We start from the raw sequence: 6,000 nt of genomic DNA, 5'->3' as shown, positions 1-6,000 counted from the left end.
GCGTTCCATGGGGCGCGACGCTTGCTGAGAAGACAAGAGGCCTACCTTGGTGGACATGGTCGGTTTACTAAGCAAACAGGATTTACAAGCCTTTACTAGTTCACGGATTTCACCGTCCATACCTTTCCAGATGAACATTTCACGAATCTTTTTACGAGTTTTAAAGATACCAAGATGCCCTCCTAATGGGGTCTCATGATAATACTTGAAGATCATAGGTACAAGAACCGCTGGAACAACAACTTTCATCATCTTATCATGCCTCGAAGGGCAACATAGAACACCATTCCTCAGAACATAAGGGACAACATGTTCCCCAGAAGAAAGGGTTTCCATTATCGGAGCCAGCGTCGGATCTTCACGTTGGTATTTCTCGATATCCCTAAAGAGCATGGGAGCATCTGTTAGGATGGCATTAACCTTAGATAGTATGGACTCGGAAGGTGATGAACTGTCGACCGGTTCGTGGGTCTCGATGTCGTTAGAAAACATACGGCTGAGTCCATCAGCAACAACATTTTCGGTACCTCTGATATGTCTAACATCAAACTGGAAGGCAGAAATACGGATGGCCCAGCGGGCTATACGACCAGTACGACGCGGCCTACCTAAGACCCAGCTTAAGGCTTGATTATCTGTCTCCAGGTCGAATTTGACATGTTCCAGATAGAGACGGAACTTCTCTAAGGCGAATAAGACTGCCAAACCTTCGAGCTCATAGATGGAATACTTGGCTTCTTGAGCCGACAATGTCCTAGACGCATAGGCGATGGGGCGCCTCCCTAGTTCGGTCTCTTGAAGAAGGACTGCAGCTACCGCTGACGACGATGCGTCGGTTTGGACAATGAATTTCTTCGAGAAATCAGGCATAGCAAGTAGAGGGGCATTACAAAGAGCTAATTTAAGGTCTTCAAAAGCGGCTTGTTGAGAAGGTCCCCACTCGAATTTGATGCCTTTCCTACGAAGAAGGTTTAAGGGCGCCGCTCTATTAGCGAAGTTAGGAATAAACTTCCTGAAGAAATTCACCATACCAATGAACCTGGCGATACCTTTAATGTCCTTGGGAGGTTTAAAATCACGGATGGCCTGTGTTCTAGAATGATCGACTGCTACACCATCCGGTGACACAATATGCCCTAGGAAAGACATAGAGGGCTTAGCAAAGGCAACCTTGGACAACTTAACAGTTAACCCAGCCTTACGAAGGCGATCGAGAACTTCTCGCAGATGATCTAGATGTTCTTCAAAAGTCTCTGAAAATACGACGACATCGTCCAAGTAGTGATATAAGTACTCAAATTTGATGTCGGAGAAGACCCTATCTAGTAGCCTAGTGAGTACAGCTGCTCCCGTGGGGAGCCCGAAAGGCACGCGGTTGTATTCGTATAAATTCCAGTCCGTGGCAAACGCTGTAAGATGTTTAGACTCTTCGGCAAGGGGAATTTGATTATAGGCCTGATTCAAGTCCAAGATAGTAAAGAACTTGGCCTTACGAAACCATGAAAAACAAGAATGAAGGTCGGGAAGGGGCACAGATTGTAACACCACCTTCCGATTGAGAGCCCTGTAATCAATGACAGGCCTGAAGCCTCCTTGGGGTTTCGGGACTAAAAAAATAGGCGAAGAATACGCTGACTTACAGGGCCTAATAATACCGTCCTTCAACATCTGATCGATGATTTCTTTTAGAGCCTTCATTTTAGGTGGAGATAGCCTATAAGGTGGAAAACGGACAGGAATCGAATCCGTGACCTCAATTTTGTATTCAATAAGGTCAGTAACACCAAGAGTATCAGAGAACACCTCGGGAAACGACTGACACAATTTGCGAATACTATCAGCCTGCTCCTCAGGTAGATGTCTAAGGTCTAACAACATCTCATCCTGGGTAGGCGAAATAGAAGAACATGATGCAGAATTACACTTTAATAGAGGGATATTACAATTAGAGGCAAATTTGAAAGTGCAAGACCTACTCTGAAGATCGAGCACAAGACCAGTGTGAGAAATAAAGTCCGCTCCCAATATAATGGGGCAAGACAAATGCTTGGCCACAAACAATTTAACTTTCCATGTGAATTGAAAAATACGAATTTTGACATATAAGGAACCGAGAATTTCTAATGGAGAGGAATTAGCCGAAACATATTGGATCGCCGACAAACAATAGTTAGGAACCTTACAAACAGATTTCAATTTTGAATACCAATCAGCCGAAATAATAGAACAAACACTACCTGAATCTAAGAGAGCTGTTATAGGCCCGTTATTTAACTCAATTTTGAGAAAGGGGACCGGTGCGGGGGAATCCGCCGCAATCCTAAGACACTCTTTGGGACCTTCAAAAGATGAATTTGAAAATTGCTCGTTCCCTGAATTTACAACCTGCTTACCCGGGGCTGAGTCTCGGGAAGATGGATTAGTCGACTCAGCCGAAGCCACTAGTCACTTTTTATTATTGGCATAGGTGGAATTTGCACCAGACGTTGAGCAGGAGGGGGTGCTATTCGAATTGGGACAATTCTTGGCGATATGTGAGAAAGCCCCACATTTAAAACAGCCTTGTGATGACCCGGCTCCATTCCTTGTCCCACTTTACTTGATCAGTGGACACTTGTTGCGCAGATGGTCAGGTGACCCGCAAGCATAACATTTACGGGGATTGACTGGTCGGCGAGGTGGAGGCCGAGTATTACTAAAGGAAGGCGGGGGTTCTTTCGCGACACGCAAAGAATCGGTGTATCTAACTCCTTCCGCTGAGACGGCCAATGCTTCAAGTTCAGAGAAAGTTTGCGGGCACGCCGCGAAACACAAATATGACCTGTAGGGTGGTGAAATCCCTTCCACAATAGCTTGTACAATCTGATCCTCAGGGAAATGAAGAGCAAACACCCTAGTATAAAACTTAATGTCCTGTATGAAGTCAGCCAAGTTTTCATCCAAGCGTTGTACACGGTAATAGTACTTCTGAATAAGGGAGGACCTGGCCCTAGCCGGGATGAAGTTAGCTAGCAAATGGGCATGGAAATCCTCAATAGATGATTGCTCGGCAATGGCTCTTACGATTTTATCTGAGAGGATACCAATAGCATACGGATAGATAATTTGCAAAATTTGACATGGAGAAAGAGAAAACACAAGGGCATGATCCTGAAATTCAACTAGAAATCTTAAAAAAGAAATTACATCACTGGTGGTATTAACGGAAAACTTAGAGATACCCCTGAGCAACATTACCAATGGATGAGGCAAGCTGCTAAACCCGGGTGACATAGTAGGTAAAGGTTTCAATGGCAAGGAAGTTAATTCAGAACGGATGTTACTCAATGATGCACGACGTTCAGATTCGTTGTCCAATGGGGCAGGGATAGTTTGAGCAGCAACGGTTATCCTATTAACTTCTCCCTTGGGAGGCGCTTCCTCACTACCTGCATTCACTGTGGTGGGTAGATCGCTTTTGGGAGGAACCTCCCCTGTTAACAATTGAGTGACCTTGCTAGATAATTCAGACATATTTTCAAGCAGCGTACTAGCTTCCTTCTTCTGAACGTCATTCAACTTTAGAGACAACAGATCGTTAACCCTATTCGAAAAATGATATAGCCTAGCTTGCACACGCTTAATTTGATTAGGAGAAGGATCATTTTCATCAAAAAAACTAACTACAGAAGCTAGCCCAGTAATATTCTCCGTGATCGTGGAAAGAGAGCCGTCAATTTCTTTCTCTCCCAAATTGGGGATGGAAATGGGCAAATCTAGGGACTCTCTAAGCTTGTTTGTGTCTACTGCAACCGTGCCTCCAGATTGTACATTTCTAATAGTCAATTCATAGATCAACTCCTCCTTGCGCAAATAGTTAAGATGGAGAACATCGCGAGGGCCGGGCATGGTGACAGAACAATTTTGAAAAACTCAAAAAATTCCAGCAACTGGGAAAATAGTTAGAGTTCGGAACAAACAATGTTTAGCCGTCAAAAGGGGCTAAATTGAGACCCATTCAACCACGCTCTGCTACCACTTGTTACGGAGTTTTCCGTGGTAGGTAGAGGTGAAAGAAGGTGCGGGTGTGAATAGGTCTCCAGCTACGAAAGCAAAATTAATTTAAAATTTAACAAGGTTATATTTTCTTTTCAAAAACAAAGAAATAACAAGCATGGCAGGTACAAAGTAGCAAATCAAAAGGGGTAGTTACAATATTTACAGGAATTGGGCTTCGCGCCCTGATTTTACACTGCTTGGGCAATCAGCTCAGTTTTACCCCAAACACGAGTTTTAACAGAGGGGCAGAAAACCCCATTCATACCTAGGAGCCCTTGCTCCAAATTACACAGAAAAGCCTCCACGAGGCATACAACACTCAATTTTCAAAAGAGCCACTCGCTCTCAAAATGTAAGCCTCTCCCAGGCCACACCAAACTCCACCTTCAAGTTGTCCTCACTGGACATAGACACAGGGGTAAAATACCCAACCTACTGAGGTCTATTAAATAAAAATGGGCAATTACATGACCTCTAAAATAACAATTTGAGAGGAGGCGATCTTGCACTCCTAATACACTTGTTTTTAAAAACCTAATCTGGCTCTAGGCCACTAATGCAAGGGCTAATCCCATACTACCGAGGTGACTTTAGAAAAGAGCAATTTGTTTTACATTAACGAAGAATAGGTTGAGAAAATAAGTTCACCTCAAGACAATGTGAGTGGGAGCTCGAGAGGGTTAGCACTCTCTATCCCAATATGCAGCTTAAAAGAGAATAGAAGAAAAGATCGTTACATTTTAGGAAAAGGTTACATGGAGGAACGCTTCGCACCCGCCCCGAGAGTTAAACTGCTGAGCTAGCAAAGAAAGAATTTATTAATCGGCCATTACCTTATTGATGACCGCTGCCGAGGAAAGAGGCGCTTCCCGCCTCCTGCTATGTACTTTATACACTGAAAGATGGAACAGAAGTGGCCCGGAGACCCTAAAATCAGCAGTTTAAATACTCTCGCAGAAGGTTCTAGGCGTTAGGGGAATGAAAACACCCTCCCGCGATGATTTTATTGGTAGATCAATAAACCCCCTACACAATACTAAGAAGAAACACATAATTGGTGGAAAATTAATTCAAGAAATTCGGGATAGGCTAGATTTAAAACAAGGGGAAAGAAGGGGTTAATATTGCCAACTTAACCAAAGACTGAAAATTTTTTAGCAAAGAACAAACATTTGAAATAAAAATTTCTCCAACAAAATAGTTCTTTGACTCCGCACTAGGTTGCACTATTGTTGATCTTCAGTAGTGTCCTCTAGAAGAGAAAGTTCACACTTCTTACTTCAAGCGAAACAAAACCACATCAAAAATGACACAGTTCAAAAACTCAAAATTTTCCACGTGGTGACATCTTCTGAGAAAGTAGAGAATTAATAGCGTAGATAAAGTTCAGACTTCCTCCAGCAGAGGAGTTTCAACTGGCGCACATTTTAAATTAGCGGAGTGGAGGTGTACCGCCCGGTACAATAATAATAATAATAATAATAATAATAATAATAATAATAATAATAATAATAATAATAATAATAATAATATAGGTAGAGCCCTGCACGAATGCGGATATCCGCGAAGTTACTGTCTTGGCGGATACAAACTGAATGGCAGTGCGGATAATTTTGCTGAAAATGTCTAAATAATGATGTTTATTGATTTTCACTCAGTTAAACTCCTACTTTTGCTTATGGTTAGGCGACCCTTCATATTGGAATTGGATAATGGTGATATATGGAGCCTTGAGTCTATAAAACCGTCCTGCAATTAGTGGAAAGAAGAAACAAAGATCAATACGTCGGTAGATGTCGCAAGAGAAACTCCCTCATAAACCTGTGACTGTAGAGGTCCTGGTGCCAGGTGTCAGGCCTATCGCATTATGTTAACAGATCTATCCGTTTAAATATCTTGGGTGTAATATAATGTAGTTAAATATTTTTAATATCAGCAGACAACCATTTGCCGGTGTTGATG

Source organism: Anabrus simplex, chromosome 4 (genome assembly GCF_040414725.1).
Source record: "Anabrus simplex isolate iqAnaSimp1 chromosome 4, ASM4041472v1, whole genome shotgun sequence".
Classification (NCBI taxonomy): Eukaryota; Metazoa; Arthropoda; class Insecta; order Orthoptera; family Tettigoniidae; genus Anabrus; species Anabrus simplex.
Note: the sequence above shows the minus strand (reverse complement) of the source record.